Raw genomic sequence first — 19,290 nt, forward strand, 5'->3', positions numbered from 1 at the left:
TTGCACGGGATAATATATGCATGTATGTAGGGTTATGTTTTTAAAAAGATGATATATGAGTGTTTTCAACAGTTATTTTTGAAAAATAAATTTTGTTGGTTGAATTCTAAAAAAGTGGGTCGCGACTTAATGACCAGGGGAAAATGTGGGTCCCAGGGTGGGACCAGCTGAGAACCCCTGGTCTAAAATCACTGGTTTAGCAAACAATCGAACAAAATGAACACATTCATATAAAATACTGATGAATACAATTTTTAAGGCAAATAAAATATATGTGTGTGTGTGTGCGCGCGCGCGCCCGTCCGTGTGTGTGTGAGCGTGTATTTATCACTTTGGGGGGACCAAATGTCCCCATAAGGTTAGTAAAACCCGAAATTTTTGACCTTGTGGGGACATTTTGTTGGTCCCCATGAGGAAAAGAACTTATAAATGATACTAAATTATGTTTTTTGAAAATGTAAAATTGCAGAAAGTTTTCTGTGAGGGTTAGGTTTAGGGGTAGGGTTAGGTTTAGGGGATAGAATATAAAGTTTGTACAGTATAAAAACCATTTTGTCTATGGAAAGTCCCCATAAAACATGGAAACACAATGTGTGTGTGTGTGTGTGTGTGTGTGTGTGTGTGTGTGTGTGTGTGTGTGTGTGAGCGTGTATTTATCACTTTGTGGGGACCAAATGTCCCCATAAGGATAGTAAAACCTGAAATTTTTGACCTTGTGGGGACATTTTGTCGGTCCCCATGAGGAAAACAGCTTATAAATCATACTAAATTATGTTTTTTGAAAATGTAAAATTGCAGAAAGTTTTCTGTGAGGGTTAGGTTTAGGGGTAGGGTTAGGTTTAGGGGATAGAATATAAAGTTTGTACAGTATAAAAACCATTATGTCTATGGAAAGTCCCCATAAAACATGGAAACACTACGTGTGTGTGTGTGTGTGTGTGTGTGTGTGTGTGTGTGTGTGTGTGTGTGAAAAAAATATTCTGTTACAAAATCGTAATTCATAAAGGGATAGTTCACCCCAAAAATTTAAATTCTCTCATCCCAAATGTGTACAAAGATTTTTAGAAGAATAACTCAGCTCTGTAGGTCCATACAATGCCATTGAAGGGTGACCAAAACTTTGAAGCTCCAAAAAGCATATACAGTCAGCATAAAAGTAATCTCCAGTAGTTTAATCAATGTCTTCTGAAGTGATTCAATTGATTTTGGTTGAAGAACAGACCAAAATATAACAAAGAAATTTGAGTGAACTATCCCTTTTAAAGCAAAACAAACAATACCCTCATCTATCCTCATGCTCCATGAACCACTCTTTCACAATTTGAGACCGATGAATCTTGGCATTATTATCCTGGTATATGCCCGTGCCGTCAGAGAAAGAAACATCCATTGACGGGATAACCTGGTCATTCAGTACATTCAGGTTGTCAGCTGACTTCATTTTATTGCCGCATAACTTTGCTGAGCCTAGACCTGACCAATTGAAGCAACACTAGATCATAACACTGCCACCAGAGTCTTGTACAGTGGGCACTATGCATTACGGGTGCATCACTTCTTGCGCTTCCCTTCTTACATTGCTTTAGAATAGGGTAAATCTGGACTCATCGGACCACTTGACCTTTTTCTATTGCTCCACAGTCCAATCTTTATGCTCCCTAGCAAATTTAAGTTGTTGTTTTCGATTAGCCTCACTAAGTGTCTATCTTGTGGCCACACAGCTGTTTAGTCCCAATCCTGTAAGTTCTCATTGCATTGTGCATGTGGAAATGCTCTTACACTCACTATTAAACATAACCGTGAGTTCTACTGTCGATTTTTTACGATGTGACATCACCAAGAGTTTTAGTGATCTCTGATTATGATCATTCAAGATTTTTTTCAGACCACATTTCTTCAGCAAAGCTGACGGTGCATCACTATACTTCCAGGTTTTAATAATATGTTGGACAGTTCTTAACCCAATTCCAGTGATTTCAGCAATCTCCTTAGTTGTTTTTTTTTTTGCCTGATGCAGGTCAATAAATTGCCCCTTCTGAAACACGGTAACGTCTTTTCCATGAACACAGGATAAGTCTTTCGACATGGTTGTTTAAGAAATGAGAAGCTGCACACTCCATCAGTCAGGATTAAAAGAATTGTTGCCAGCTGACACATATTAATCACTGCAATGACTGAAAGACTCTTAAGTAACTGCTAATTTAAATCCAAACGGTCACTTTTTTTGTTTTTGGCCAGGCAGTGTATCTTGTTATTTCGAGAAAACATGTACTTTTTATTACATCTTTTCTTGTTAATACCAGAAAAGAGGTTGTTTTTACCACATAATGTCTCGCTATTATGAGAAAAGATGTTGTTCTTCCCCAGGTAAATGGTGCACACCTACACAATGCTTATGTGATGTACAAGAAAATGGAACTCATTGTGCCAGGCGACCTTCTTCCACTGCTCCAAGGTATAGTCCCTATGCTCACATGCCCATTGTAGGGATTTTCGATGGTTGACAGAGGGTCATCATGGGCACTATGTCTGGTCTGTGGCTACGCAGCCCCATACGCAGCAAGGTGAGAAGCACTCTGTGTTGTGGCACATTCCTCCCGTAACCACTATTAAAGTTTTAAAAGTTTAAGTGCCTTGTGCCACAGTAGACCATCTGTCAGTTCCGACTAGATGGGATAGCCTTCGCTGCCCTCGTGCATCGATGAGCCTTGGCCACCCAACACCCTGTCACCGGTTCGTCCCTCCTCAGACGATTGTCGGTAGGTACTCACCACTACTGATCGGGAGCACCCCACAAGCCTTGCTATTTCAGAGATGCTCTGACCAAGTTGTCTGGCCAGAACAATTTGGCCCTTGGCAAAGTCGCTCAGGTCTTTTCTCCTGAATGTTCACGTTGACTACAAGAACTGATTGTTCGCTCACCATATAACATATATAGTGTTTAATATTGATTGCACTGTGTTGCTTTCTTTGTTTTTCTTTCAGTGAAAAGCCGTTTGCTGAATGACATCTTTTTAAAGATGCCCTTTTGCAAATGTTTTCACAAGCACATGAAAATGAAAGATGTATCCCTCTGTCTAACAGGCACGAGTGCTGTTTTATAGGGATGGGAAGTCAGACTGATTTCAGCTAACCGGTTCTTTCGGACAGTTCATTTCAATGAACTCGTTAAAAAAATGATTCAGCAGTTCTTTAACATCATCATATGCATGTGCATGTGATGTTTCATTCAGTGATTCTAAATGTTTAATACAACTGACAGTTATTGGATATAACTTAAATTGGATAAGTTTCCTACATTAAAGTTTTGCACCTAAAGCACCAATACACACACTGATGTACAAACAAGGATGTTCTGCATGTCTAAAACTTATAAAGCATATAACTAGTCTCTATCAACTCACCCTTTAAATACAGCTAGTATTTACATGATACAGCTCTTTACCACTCAAAATATAATATGCATGCACAATACTAAGTAGTATGCAGTTGTATGGATATTTCCAGTATGTTTTATTTGTTTTTAAAAAAACTTATGCTTACCCCTCATGTGGACATGACTCGAGTACTGTTGTGCATTCTGAGGTGCTATTCTTGTCACTACAATTGTACAGAGTGATTATCTGAGTTGCCATAGCCTTTCTGTCTGCTGAAACCAGGTAGACTACAGTGCTAGAGCCTGGCTTACATGGCTGAAGCCCTGGATCTTTTGTTAATAGCCCCAAAAGTTTTTTTGTGTTGGAAAAAATAAAGAAAAAAGGCTTAATATTCATTACATCAGGGTACAAAAGCAACAAGGCACGCTACAATTCTGGCTTAAAATGCAAATAAATTCAGATCAGTGAGCTCCACTTGCATAAATTGGCAATTTTGCACTATATCGGGCCGCTGAAACAGGTGTTCGGCGCTTGATAAGTATTTGCGTGGTATTGTTGAAAACTGGTTTTCATGTGTGGCATCACAGAAGCTCGACCATGTGATGCGCTCTTGCCATTTATTAGCAGGGGCGTAGGTTCCAGGGGATGGGGGTGGTAACCCCCTCAATAATAAAAACAAGCAAGAACAACCCCACCAATATTTATACCATGATCAATGGAAACATGTAAATTCTTCACACTGTAACCCCCCAATATTCAAGCCAAATCTACACCATTGGTAATATCAGACATTAGCCTACAGCCGTGGCCAAAAATATTGGCAGTGACATAAAGTTTGTGTTGCGCAGTTTTCTACTTCAGTTGTTGTGGTGTTGATTCACATTGTTTCTAGATTATTGTGCAGAGTGATCAGATGCATTTTAGATAATTGCTAAAAGCTTCATTGGCCATAAAAATTAACTTTAACACAAAAACCCAAATTTCACTGTTTTTTGGCCCTGGCACAAACTGACCAGCTAACATAATTTCACAAATCATATCAGCAGCACCTGGGAAAGTGTGAACGAGTACTAGTCAGGTAAAATCACTCTATCATTCTGATTGGATTATAAGAGTAGACTGATTGCTATAAAAGGAGGGAAGAAGTGCTTCCAATCATTATGTTTTTGTTTGCAATAGTAACCTCTAAAGAAAGATGTCCAGCCATCATCGCTTTGCATGAAAATGGCCTCACATGCAAGGAAATTGCTGCAAAGAATATTGCACCTGAAAGAACCATTTACTGGATCATCAAGAACTTCAAGGAAAGAGGTTCAACTGCATTGAAGAAGGCTTCAGGATGTCCCAGAGTGTCTAGCAAGTGCCAGGACCGTCTCCTCCTGAGGAGTCAGCCATGGAATCGTGTCACCACCAGTGCAGAGCTTGCACAGTATTGGCAGCAGGTTGGTGTGAGTGCATCTGCACACACAGTGAGGTGAAAACTTTTGGACAATGGCCTGGTGTCAAGAAGAGCAGCAAAAAAGCCTGCAGGAAGTACAAGGATTGGACAGCAGGTGCAAAGATATTTTCTCTGATGAAGCCCCCTTCTGACAGTTTGGGACATCTGGAAAATCGATAGTCCGGAGAAGAAAAGGTGAACGCTACCATGAGTCCTGTGTCATGCCAAAAGTGAAGCATCCTAAGACCATCCATGTGTGAGGATGCTTTTCATCCAATTTTTCACTGCTGTAAAGTGACAGCACTGATGGAGCTTCTCCATCCTCGCTCGCATACTGTATGTCCAACTAAACGATAATGAAATTTGTTGATGATTTCATTATAAATAATTAGCGATTTTATCAATTAGTTGTTGCAGCCCTAAAGTTCAACACAACTTTCAGTGTTGCGCTAAATGTAATTCTAATTTGACAATAGAGTGGTCATATTTTAAGTCTCGGAAGGAAGGATTCTTGTGGGCCAAGCACCGAATGTCACTAAAGTCTAGCCAAGCCCCTGGCTCGAACCAGTCTGGCCATTGTCCATTAACCTCTCTCATCAACAAGGTGTTTCTATCCACAGAACTGCCACTCACTGGATGTTTTTTTGTTTTTGGCACCATTCAGAGTAAATTCTAGAGACTGTTGTGCGTGAAAATCCCTGGATATCAGCAGAGACATACGCAAACCAGTCCATCTGGCACCAACAATCATGCCACGGTCCAATTCATGAGAATGTTTCCAATGCCATTAAACCCATCTGTATTCTTTATGTTATTTATAACACAAAATTCAAAAGAAAATATCTTAAACCACAAACAAAAATCTGTGCACTTTGGCTGGTTCCTCTTTCCCTTGCCCCTCCCCCTCCTAATGATTGCCCTTTTTAGAACCTGCCATTTCTCACTCAGGAAAGACTACTCTGGTTGACTCCACCTCTTGTGTTTGTGATAAAATTGTTGTCTGACTTCTATAAGAACAGAATATATTAATAGACAACTTTATAACTAGAGTTACCTCTTTACATGACCCAAGGATGAATGGTGTCAGACAGTCTGACTTGCAAGCATTCAGTGGTGCATACAATTGAAAAATGTACTTTTTTTTACCTCTAATATTTTTTTCTTGAATCTGTCCATGTTGCCATTATTGATGTGGTCTGGGGGATGTATTGTGTGCTATCATGTAATCTTCACAACTTGTGCTTTCTGGAGTTTGTTGTCTGCTGATTTTTTCCACTCTCCTTTAACATTTTGCTCGCGGAACCACCAAAACAGTTTATATAACAGTGAATAAGCAATAGAAGAGACTATAAGTGTGAACAGTAGATGGCGGTAAGGCTCTTAAGAAGTGAACAAACATTAACCAAGAAGAATCGTGAAGTAATGTCATAAGTGTGCACTACAGATCTTCAGTCTGTTGTTGGGAGATTTTAGTGCAATTAATCACTGCTTTCTTTTAATGTACTGCATTTGGAGGTGCTTATTTTTATTTTATTTTTTGTAAAAAGAAATGATGAAATGTCGTTTTTGAATTGGATTCAGTCTGTCTAAGGAGGTAGAATATCTGATCAAACAAAAAAAAATAGGCTACGTTGATGAAAGTAAAAATTGGTGAGTGTTTCCTCGTTTATTTGCATGTGTACTCGTAGGCTCGTTTGAGATGTCAAACGCCCTTTCTTCAAAGTAGACGAGAGCAGGCTGGTGCGGTCAGAGGAGGAGTGAAATAAGAGCTGTCAAGTCAGACAGTTCTCACTTCTCGTAGTGGATCAGCCGCTACGAGATCAAAGGCAGATGTCGCGGGATTCACGTTCAAGCGCTTTGTTGTTAATAAAGTGGATGCAATTTAAATTCTGATGCTTTTAAATGAAAATATATGACGAACAAAACACTCGATGCACCTGTTATTTAATTCCCCCCATAAGACGCGTCTTTCCATAAGTTTTTATTTGAATAAAGACAAGTATTTTAGACATTTCAGAAATATGATAAAAATCTGAATGTTGGGAGTATTCAAATATAATTTGAACTAATAAATAAGATAAAAAAAAAAATCAAAAATTTTAAATTTGAACAAAATATCATTTTTTTAAGCCAATGAGATTTAAGCTGATGTCAGCAAGTCATTTACCATCAGGGACCTGCACATTTTGTGGGGCAGAAAAAAAGGGCACTTCTCATAATTATTTATTTAAAAAAAACAAAAAAAAAAACAAGGAGAGGGTAGTGTTCAATTTTGAGATTTTGGTCTGTTTTGCTTCCATGTCTTCTTTTACTCTAATGGAAAGAAAACTTCCAAAATACACATTTTGGTGATGTTTGTTTCAAGCCTACTACCCTCCGTCTGTTTGCATCAGTAGATTTCTTCTAAATTAGCCAAAACAAGCTAATCTGCATATTTAAACATAACATTTGAGGGGAAAAGACTCTTGATTTAAGTCATAAACTGAGGAAGTTCTGTGGTGATATGCTTCAGTTATTTAGTTTATCCTATTCACTTGCAGTGCCTTGTCAAATGTATGCAAATTAGCACATTTTAATTAGTTTAAGCCTGATTTGCATACCAGTGTGGTGATTGTGATGACGTTATTAGACACAAATTTTACTGTATTCACCTGTAGTGTCTCCATTAAGTACAGTACATTGAATGGAATGATTTATTGCCTTAGCTAAACTTTAGCTAACTTATTACATTAGCTAGTAGCTCATGAGTTATGCATGTTAGCAAGACACAAGTTAACTATATTTGGCTTTTGGCTAACTTGCAGTAAAGTCGAGGCCCTGGTAACTTAGTCTTTTTTTCATCACCACTCACCTCCACACAAGCCAAGAAAAACACAACTGGGATAGGAGCTGGGAGGGGCTGCTGCGTGCCTGTCTGTGTGTCTGATGTGTGCTGCACAGAGAGAGAGAGAGAGAGAGAGAGAGAGAGAGAGAGAGAGAGAGAGAGAGAGAGAGAGAGAGAGAGAGAGAGAGAGAGAGAGAGAGAGAGAGAGAGAGAATGTAACTCCACAAAGTCTCATCTCACGACCTGGTATTTAGATTTTTTTTATTCAATAAATATATTTGTTTGACAGGGAAACTGTGTGCAAACAAGAATATATATATATATATATATATATATATAAGCACTCCAGAAAAAAGGGCACTTTCACTCGAGGAAGAAAAAGGACAGGTGCTCAAGCCCCCTTTGATGTCTATGTGTGCACGTGCCTCTCTCCCATCGTGCCTGCAGTTCGCAGTTTTCGGAAAAAGCGACTGTGGCCACCTTGGTTTCGTTTGAGAATATGATTGTATTTTATGTGTTTTGATGAACAACACTTATTCCTAAATGAAATTGAATTGATTTGAAGCCATGTGAATACTAATTTGTATGTTGTAAATGCTGCTGGAAAAAGTTACAAAGCTGTTCTGTCATGTAATCTTAGAATTGTCTGCTACAAATAAACCCTACTGTTTAATGCAGCAGACTACTTGACACAAAATTAGCACTAGATATTTTTTCGCAGAAGTATAGCATATATCCTTCTAATATCCTATCCTGTTGATTGAACATGCTTGATCTTTATGATAGCTGTAAGTATGTCTTTTTATTTAATTAATTAAAAAAACCGTTCTCTCCAATTTTGAATGCCCAATTCCCAATGCGCTCTTATGTCCTCGTGGTGGCGTAGTGACCCTCCTCAATCTTTGGTGGCAGATTTGCCTCCACTTCTGAGGCCAGATGTACAACTAACAAAGAGTCTCTAGTTTGAGAGATAGACACCTCACATGTCGTCAGCTGACAGCTTCATTGAATTCTACCCGCTCAACGCCAGTTTCATGTACAACAGTAAAGAGAAGACTCATGGGTGCAGGCCTTATGGGAAGAATTACAAATAAAAAGCCACTTTTGAAACAGAAAAACAAAAAGAAATGGGTAGAGTGGGCAAAGAAACACAGACATTGGACAACAGATAATTGGAAAAGAGTGTTATGGATCTAAAGCCCATTTAGGTTTTGTGGGATCAGTTAGACTGTAAGGTACATGAGAAGTGCCCGACAAGACAGCCACATCTATGGCAAGTCTTACAGGAAGTGTGGGGTGAAATGTCACCTGAGTATCTGGACAAACTGATGGCTGGAATGTCAATGATCTACAAAGCTGTCATTGCTGCATGTGGAGGATTTTTTGATGAGAACTCTTTGAAATAGTTTAAGAAATCTTTATTAATGTCATGACTATACATTGTGATCTGTTGAATGCCACTTTGGTGAATAAAATTACCATTTTCTTTCCATAATCTGTACTTTATTCCAAACGTTTGGATGCCAGTGTATATGGAATTTATTTGATAAAGATGTGACCAAAATCATATATCACAACATGAGTAATTTTATATCACAATAACGATATATATCCTGATATTGTTAGATTTTTCTGAAAAATCAATAAAATTGTATTCTATATTAAGCCATTGCACAATGTGTAATTTGAGTAATCCAGTCAGTGAATATTAAATAATTTTCTCTTTATTTTAAACTTGACAAACACAATCAATAAATGCCACATTTCAGTCTGATGATGAGCATCAATTTTCTTTTTCTTCTTCTTTTTCTTGTTATTATTATTATTGTTGTTATTAATATGATTATTGTTATAACTTTCCTCAAGAAACAACATCTTCTCAAATCAATGCAAAAATTTCATTAATAATCTATATAAAGAACATAAAACATCTGAAGGAAAATATGGCTGGTTTGTTTCCTGATATCAAACATTCGAATTTAATTTTACAAAGGAAGACATTTTTCACCAAATCTTCATAACTTTTCACCCTCTCTCTGACCCTTAGGATGAAATCTGCTTGATGTGCTTCTGAAGATGGAGTTTGTTAAAGAGGAGTTTAAAGAGGAGAACGAAGACATCAGTATTTCAGAAACATTCAGACTGAAGAATGAAGATACTGAGGAACAAAGAGGTTGGTGCCCATTCTTGATTTTATTTAATGACTGCTGAGGAGCATAAAAATGTTGTTCACCCAAAAATTTCAATTGTAATTTACTCACCCTCATGTCCTTCCACAGCTGTATGACTTCCTTCTGTGTAATACTAGGGATGCCACAATGTGAGATTTTTCCTGTAAGCTATATAATCATATCACTATTATGGCTGGGTATTGGCAACCACCTCATGATACAATACATATTGAGATATACACTCACCTAAAGGATTATTAGGAACACCTGTTCAATTTCTCATTAATGTAATTATCTAATCAACCAATCACATGGCAGTTGCTTCAATGCATTTAGGGGTGTGGTCCTGGTCAAGACAATCTCCTGAACTTCACCTTTCTTTCCCATTCTGACATTCAGTTTGATTTAAGCAATTTTGAGAGTGGCATGGTTGTTGGTGCCAGACGGGCCGGTCTGAGTATTTCACAATCTGCTCAGTTACTGGGATTTTCACGCACAACCATTTCTAGGGTTTACAAAGAATGGTGTGAAAATGGAAAAACATCCAGTATGCGGCAGTCCTGTGGGCGAAAATGCCTTGTTGATGCTAGAGGTCAGAGGAGAATGGGCCGACTGATTCAAGCTGATAGAAGAGCAACTTTGCCTGAAATAACCACTCGTTACAACCGAGGTATGCAGCAAAGCATTTGTGAAGCCACAACACGCACAACCTTGAGGCGTATGGGCTACAACAGCAGAAGACCCCACCGGGTACCACTCATCTCCACTACAAATAGGAAAAAGAGGCTACAATTTGCAAGAGCTCACCAAAGTTGGACAGTTGAAGACTGGAAAAATGTTGCCTGGTCTGATGAGTCTCGATTTCTGTTGAGACATTCAGATGGTAGAGTCAGAATTTGGCGTAAACAGAATGAGAACATGGATCCATCATGCCTTGTTACCACTGTGCAGGCTGGTGGTGTAATGGTGTGGGGATGTTTTCTTGGCACACTTTAGGCCCCTTAGTGCCAATTGGGCATCGTTTAAATGCCACGGCCTACCTGAGCATTGTTTCTGACCATGTCCATCCCTTTATGGCCACCATGTACCCATCCTCTGATGGCTACTTCCAGCAGGATAATGCACCATGTCAAAAAGCTCGAATCATTTCAAATTGGTTTCTTGAACATGACAATGAGTTCACTGTACTAAAATGGCCCCACAGTCACCAGATCTCAACCCAATAGAGCATCTTTGGGATGTGGTGGAACGGGAGCTTCGTGCCCTGGATGTGCATCCCACAAATCTCCATCAACTGCAAGATGCTATCCTATCAATATGGGCCAACATTTCTAAAGAATGCTTTCAGCACCTTGTTGAATCAATGCCACGTAGAATTAAGGCAGTTTTGAAGGCGAAAGGGGGTCAAACACAGTATTAGTATGGTGTTCCTAATAATCCTTTAGGTGAGTGTATGTCACAATGCTAAATCGTGATTCGATTCACAAGCTTTCAAATCCATTTCATTTGAATGTATTTAGTTATAACGTCCATTTGCTTCCATATGAAAGAATTTCTCTCAACTAATGCTGTTAATTATACCGGGGACCTTCTAAGTTGGTAAGTTATGGAAATAGTAATTTTCCAAATTTATTTTGATCAGTTTTTATCATTTTGTTCACATGTTTACAAATATAAAAATTCAAATTATTACATCAATAATATTTTTTGGGGAAATTGTATATATTATATTGCATTTATACTGTATATACATGATTGTCTCTTTCAGGGACTTTGACAGAAAGTGTTTGTTTTAGTGGAATGGCTACTTTACAGCATCCATGCATGATTAGAATGAAATGTTTCTTATTGTTTTTGATCTTGTTGTTATTGTTTTGGATTGCATGGATTTTGTCTTTGGACACACGTTACGCAGAACCTAACTTTTACTCTCAACATGCAGTGAAAAGATCTCAATGCTGAACTTCTTCGCCACCATTGGTAAATTAAATCTGAAAAATTACCAGACAGTGGCGATTTTAGTTGCATATGCAATGTTGTAGGATGGCCAGAGACAAAGACGAGACCAATTATGCATGAGAGATTTATTGAGTTTTACAGAGATGCATTCAGCACAGCCAGGTCTATGGCAAAGACAAATTAGTGGTTGCAAACACAAACTTTATAGCCACGAGGCACTTGCAGAAGAGAAGTAAATCTAACGACGGACATTCTAGAACTTTATGGGACATTGTACACGTTCCCTGTACGGGCCACCTGTGTCTTTCATTATACACATTATACAGTCACCTGTATCCTTGAATTGGGCAAGCCTAGACAGACAGAAGGGATGGAACTGATACAAACTTGAAGCTTTTGTGTTAGGCTTCAGAGTTGTCCTTTAATGAATAATGCTTGTTTCTCCTAAAGATCAAAGCAACAGTTATTTCTGATTCTACTAATATGCTTATCACATACATGTATTTCTGCTATGCTGTCATCTGTAAGTTTCTAGAACATCCAAGTAATTTACACGCATTGCAGATAGCACATAGAATTTTGGATAAATCCAAAAGAAGGATTACTCTTATTCTGATGATTCCACTGGACCCTTACATTAAACCTCAGCCTCAGTGGCCACCATCTTAGATTGTGATGTTTACAGTTTAAACTTTTCTCATCCTTCAAACTTGGTCTGATTTACCCTAACAGAACTGGTTCAGAAACCATTTTAATTACTGCAACTGTTCAGGAATTATGCCAACGTGAAGTTAACAAGGTCGACATGAAAATGGATTTGAGGCCGTATCTTGGCAACACTTTGTCCTATGGAAAATATTCAAAGTTTGGAGACAGTGCCACCTTTGTGTCAAGAAATTAAAAAAAAATATATTTTGGACCATAACTTTTGAACCGTTTGTCCTAATTATGGGTTTGGTGTCTTTGGATTCATTGGGTCATGAGGATTTCAACAATACCATATAACCAGAGGTCATATAACATCTCCTTCATTTATAATATTATGTAAAAGTAATGTATATTTGTAAAGGTATTAATGGAAAGGAGGAGAGGACCGCCTTGACAATATAAATCATGTTTTTACGAAGAACTTTAAGTAAACGAAAAGACAAACACACAAAGGTGTCAGACAGCTTCCCATATCTCTCTCTCTCTCTGTCCCACTGCAGTCTCCAGTCAGCCTTTATCCCTCTCTGAGGCTTAATTAGCCTGATTAGGGGCCGGGTGTGTAGCATCACCACCCGGCGCGGCCTCCGCCTTGTCACATTCCTCCGTCGTTTTCTCAGGCCGGGGAGCCCCCGGCATGAAGCACATCCCCCCCTCTTTCCCTGGGGAGGGGCATGCTTTCCGCCCCTTCTGCCGGCAGGTCATCCCTGTCTACCTGGATGAGGGAGGGGACAAGTGGAGGGAAACAAAAAAAATTTGTTACCTACACGCCGTAATGGCGATCGTGCCAAATTAACAAAAACATAAAAGAAAAGAGAGGGAAAGTCCAACATGGTGCAGCAGTGGGAGAAAAAGAGGAGAGAGAGAGAGAGAGATAGGGAAAAAAAAAAACAATTACTCGCCGGTTCCCTGATACGCCATAGCTTGGTCCTAGGCCACTCCTCCAACGGGTGACAGCCACGCCTCCCCGAACGGATCGGAGGCAGTCTTCTGGACCCTGGCGGACGGAACGCCCCGGTTCTCCCACTCCAAGCGGTTTCATACCCCACCACGTTTCAGCGGCTGGTAGGGGACTCCTCCGCCCCTGGCAGTGGCCCTGCTCCGTTGGGGTGGATGGTAGTTGTGAGGACTCTACTACGGTGCATTCCTCCTCCTTCCTGGGTCGATTTTTCCGATTAATTTAAATTTGTGTTTAGACACAATTGTTTCTTCTTCTTTCTTTTTTTTACGAGAAATCAAGATTTTGCTAAAGATATTGCAAATGCTTAAGTTAGATACGTCGTAAATCCACCAAAGGCTGAATAAGAAAGAGAAAAAAGTTAATAGCATTTGTCTTAATGCCGCTCCCAATCTCATCAGCTGCACATGTGTGGCGCGCTCCAAATTAACGTGACAGGTTAACACTGAGACTGATATAAAAGACAGCGCTAATATTCCCAGTACCATTGTACACATTGTGATTGTAGCTCAGCTTCGTCTATCATGCAAGTATACACCGGCTTAAGAGTATACACTGGCTCAGAGTGTGCATGTTGATGAACGGTCTACTTTCTTTGCTTTTTACCCATACATTTTTAGTTACGTGACAGTTATGCGCACTTCATTTCAAATCACGGAGAGGCTATATATGGGAGAATCAATCATCCACCACTCCTTTTCAACCTGCCACAGGTGCTGCTGACACAGGTCTTCTCAGCCGTCATTGAGATGTCCTGTGTACATCTATAACTGTCTGGTTTGGTTCAGCCACCAAATCAGACAGAAGGAAACTAAAACCGAGAGTCAGGACTGCTGAGAGGATTATTGGTGCCCCCCTGCCTACCCTCCAAGATCTATATCTCAAGAGTGAGGAAACATGCTGGTAGAATCACTTTCGACACCACACACCCTGCCCATTCCCTCTTTGAACTGTTGCCCTGTGGCCGGCGCTACAGAGTACTGAGTCCCAGGACATCCAGGCACAAGAACAGTTTTTACCCTCAGGCCGTTTTCCTCATGAACAATTTAACCGCCTCAGAACTTCCCCATATTTAATGTATTTATTCCCCATATTTAATGTATTTATACTCTTACCTTGTTTTATATTCTGTGTCTCACTGTAATGTTTTTTTAATTATTCAAATAAATAAGAAAATTAAAAGAAGGCTTTTAAATAATAGACACTCACTAAGATAGATCTGAACTCCTTTTCACCCTTGTGGTGATGTGGGCGTGGTCGAGTGTCATCTGTGGAGAGAGGCCGGGAGAAGGAGAATGGTAAGGATTGACACCTGTCAGACAAACACAGCTGTTCTGTGTTTCAGTGAGAGCTGGAGGGGGATAAAAAGAGTGTACAGACTGCTGGAGGGAGAGAGGCACGCAGCAGTGTTTGTGTGTGTACATGTGTTTAGGTGTTGCTGAAAAGCAGGACCTTTTGTGTATATACTGAAAAGTATAGAAAATAAAAGACTCATGTTGATTGTTAACCTGGCCCCTGCTTCCTCCTTCACAAGAGAGCTAAAGAACTTATCACATTGGTGCCGAAAACTTTTGGAGGAAGATACGCCTTCACGGAGTCATCGCCCTTCGCAGAACTTCTCAAGACCCTCATCAGCATCCACCAAACTCAACATCAGTCTCTGCTTATACCTGATACCTTGATATGCTATGCATCGCTGGCGTTTGTTTTCTCCCACCCCTAGCAGCTATATTTATTATTAGGGGCCAAGCACCAAAGGTGCTGTGGGACCTATTGTATACGTTATTATAATTATTATTATTCCTCCTCAATGGGCATCTATGGCAGCCCATAGAACCCTACACAGGAAAATTATGACATTTGGAACACTGATGTGTAGGTCATGAATAGCCCCTATACCAAATGTGAGGTCTCTAGGGCATGCTCAATTGCACCACCACCATGTCAAATATACACTTTTCTTTTGTGCATATATTTTTAACTGTTTGTCCTAGATAAACTATTCTTTGTTTGTATAATTACTCCCTCTTGGTGATTCCAAAAGACCCCTTTACATTAAAACTCTGCCCATTAAAGCTGACGCCGTTGGATTATGTCATTCATTATTTTTTCTTTTCTGCTCCTTCAAACTTTGCTTGATTTTCACACAAAATGGCTCAAAATAATCTCTAGACTGAGCTGAGTTTGATATTTGACTGTTGAAAGGTTATGCAAACACATATATGGAGCAGTGGTTAGAGCCATGTAATGTCAAACGTAAGGTCCTGGGTTCATTCTCCATATCAGCAAGTCCTTATCTGAATGGAGGCTGGTTTTTTCCCCAATCAAATGTTGATTTGCATCTTTATTTATATCAAGGTATTTATCAGTTTTTGGTGAGAACAGACTATAAGACTAAATGTGCCACTGCATTCTGGACCATCTGTAGTGGCTTTATTGCCTTAGCTGGGAGGTCGACCAAGAGAGTGGTGCAGTTTTCCATTCTCGAAATGACAAGGGCTTGGATCAGAAACTTGCCAGCATATTCAGACAGGAATGGTTTTATTTTCCTCATGTTGTAATCTGTGAGCCTGCATGACTTGGTGGTTGAGAGGTTTAGATTGAAATCAAATACTATTCCCAGGTTTCTGTTCTTCCTGGTTGGGAATTAATGTAATTTAACCAAGATGAATAGTGAGATTGTGGTCAACAGATGGGTTGGCTGAGACCACAGTGTTCTGTCTTGGCAAGGTTGAGCTGAAGGTGATGATCTTTCATCCAGGCAGAGATACAACCTGAGCAGTGGAAGGAAAGGCCATGTGCCTTTTATGATCAGTCTGATTGATGTTGTGTATATCTAGAAGAGCAGGGGTCAAATTATTAATCCCAGAGGCACCTGTGTGATTAGCTGATTTGACTTGGACATCTCTCCTCTCGAGTAGACTTTGAAGGATCTGCCCATGAGGTACCTCTCAGACCAGTCAAGCGCATTTCCTGTAATGCCCAGATTTTGTCAAAGGCAGCAGACAGATCAAGTAGGATGAGGAGTGATGATTTGGAATTAGCTCTTGCCAGTCACATGGTTTTATCTACCCAAAGGAGTGCAGTCTATGTGGAATGTCAATTTTCTTAAGCCAGATTGATGTCTGTCAAGCAGGTTGAAATGTGATATCAAAGCAGAACCCTATGTTAAACAACCCTCTCAAAAGTTTTTGCAAGGAACTTGAGGGAGACCAGTCCATAGTTATCCACTACTGTAGGGTTATGTGTTGTTTTTAGTGCAGTAGGTTACTTTGAGCCTTCCTAAATGTTTGGAAAGTTTACAATTGTTAGAGATCTGTTGTTGATGTATGTGAGTATAGGTAAGAGTGATGGAGATAATTTGGAGCAGATGGGAGGGTATAGGGTCAAAAGTACAGGTCATAGAACGTTTTTATAGAACCACTTTGGAAACATCAGCCTCTAATCGAGAAGAGAAAAAGGAGAACATATGATGGGATGTGAGTAGTGTTAGATCTTGTGTTTTGCCGACCAGATACCAGGTGGCTTGCCAATGTATCAGAGTTTGGGAAAAGAGTTTATTGATGATGACTGTGTAGCTCTTCTGAATCTTAACCCAAAGTTCAGTCTGTGTGACAGATCTTTATACCTGATGGTAGTGTGTTATCTAAACATACAGGAGATCTCCTAGGGACAACACTATAAGTGTGAACCCCAAGAATCTCCTGGGAGCATCTCAACAAATGTGGTCTCACAGAAACCACATTGAGAATGACCCAGCTAGTGGATGAGATTGATAAATTTGTTTTGTTTATACAAACACAGTTAACACAATCTCGGTTTGAGACTGAGTAAGGGTGAGTAAATTGTGAGAGAATCATTTTTGGGTGAAATATTCCTTTGACAGTAGCAGTGGTGGCCCTCCCTTGTTAATCCTAGTGGGAAGTAATTAATTACTGGGAAAGCACATCAAACTTGTAAGAAAAAAATCGTTCAGTTGCTGGGCTAGGCTCTTGTGGTCTAGTGAGCTTCTTTTTCCTGGAGAACTGACAGGACATCATGATGAACTAAACATTTTTATCAGCGATAATGTCATCACAAATGGCGATTGTAATCCATAGTGATTCTGTCACCATGCATTTTTCCAAGAGAGATTCTACTAAAATGTATATAAAATCAGAAAGCGGAGGCAGAATGGGCAAAACAGCCAGCTTAAGGGGGTGAGGTCTGTCTGTAGCACACCCTCCCTTCCTAGCCTGAGCCGTGAGGTGGGACGGCTTTCAGGCAAGTCTAGACTGTATCCCTCCTTAAGCAAATTTCTAGAACAGAAGTACTCAGCCGGTGGATCGCAAGGTAAGATCACTTTAACATTGAGAGCCACGATTGTTATTTTAAAAATATTTTAATTACTTGATATTTTAATGAAGCGAGTAGACTCTTTATTTTTACTTTATTTTTATTATTACTTGCTATTTAAATACACAATCTAAACTCATAGAAAATCTCATAATTAAAAATAAAACAAATAAAATAAAATAAAAATAGATTAATTTATGTAAAAGTGCCCTTAACTTAAGATTAGGTTTAGGGGTAAGAGTAGGGTTTCTGTGTAAATCATTATAAACACAATAAACAGGCTGCCAGTGATGCCCTTTTACTGTATTTTAGTTTTTATTGGTGTGCAAATATCATCTACCATTATTTGCAGCAGGATGCAAAGAGATTCTGCCTAAACAGTCCAGAGGGAGTATTTTTATTTTATTTATAAAACAAGAAATGATAAGCTGGACCTGTACAGTGCTGCAGGCATACAGTGCATCCGGAAAGTATTCACAGTGCTTCACTTTTTCCACATTTTATGTTACAGCCTTATTCCAAAATGGATTAAATTAATAATTTTCCTCAATAACATCCTCACAGCATGATGCTGCCACCACCATGCTTCACTGTAGGGATGGTATTGGCCAGGTGATGAGCGGTGCCTGGTTTCCTCCAGACATGACGCTTGCCATTCAGGCCAAAGTGTTCAATCTTTGTTTCAATAGACCAGAGAATTTTTTTTCTCATGGTCTGAGATTCCTTCAGGTGCCTTTTGGCAAACTCCAGTCGGGCTGTCATGTGCCTTTTACTGAGGAGTGGCTTCCGTCTGGCCACTCTACCATACAGGCCTGATTGGTGGAGTGCTGCAGAGATGGTTGTTCTTCCGGAAGGTTCTCCTCTCTCCACAGAGAAACGCTGGAGCTCTTTCAGATTGACCATTGTGTTCTTGGTCACCTCCCTGACTAAGCCCTCCCTTCTCCCCCGATCGGTCAGTGTGGCTGGGCGGCCAGCTCTTGGAAGAGTCTTGGTGGTTCCAAACTACTTCCATTTACAGATGATGGAGGCCACTGTGATCATTGGGACCTTCAATGCTGCAGACATTTTTCTGTACCCTTCCCCAGATCTGTGCCTCAATACAATCCTGTCTCAGAGGTCTACAGACAATCCTTGGACTTCATGGCTTGGTTTGTGCTCAGACATGCACTGTTAACTGTGGGACCTTATATAGACAGGTGTGTGCCTTTCCAAATCATGTCCAATCAAGTGAATTTACCACAGGTGGACTCCAATCAAGTTGTAGAAACATCTCAAGGATGATCAGTGGAAACAGGATGCACCTGAGCTCAATTTTGAGTGTCATGGCAAAGGCTGTGAATACTTATGTACATTCGTTTTTATTTTTAGTAAATTTGCAAAGATTTCAAACAAACTACTTTCATATTGTCATTATGGGGTATTGTTTGTAGAATTTTTAGGAAAATTATGAATTTGATAAATTTTGGAATAAGGCTGTAACATAACAAAATGTGAAAAATGAAGCGCTGTGAATACTTTCCGGA

General features: G+C 39.6%; 2 protein-coding genes across 2 annotated transcripts in view; both read left to right on the top strand.

Annotated features, from left to right (window-relative positions):
• The window catches only part of LOC127649498 (gastrula zinc finger protein XlCGF8.2DB-like), a 162,502-nt gene that overhangs the window by 141,420 nt on the left and 1,792 nt on the right, over positions 1 to 19,290 (top strand). The window lies entirely within an intron of this gene.
• The window catches only part of LOC127649494 (gastrula zinc finger protein XlCGF8.2DB-like), a 163,622-nt gene continuing 154,106 nt past the window's right edge, over positions 9,775 to 19,290 (top strand). Inside the window, exon 1 of the mRNA XM_052134616.1 lies at positions 9,775 to 9,812. The gene's annotated coding sequence lies outside the window, so the exon portion shown is untranslated. The remainder of the gene's footprint in view (positions 9,813 to 19,290) is intronic.

The sequence above is a fragment of the Xyrauchen texanus genome, chromosome 9 (assembly GCF_025860055.1).
Source record: "Xyrauchen texanus isolate HMW12.3.18 chromosome 9, RBS_HiC_50CHRs, whole genome shotgun sequence".
Classification (NCBI taxonomy): domain Eukaryota; kingdom Metazoa; phylum Chordata; class Actinopteri; order Cypriniformes; family Catostomidae; genus Xyrauchen; species Xyrauchen texanus.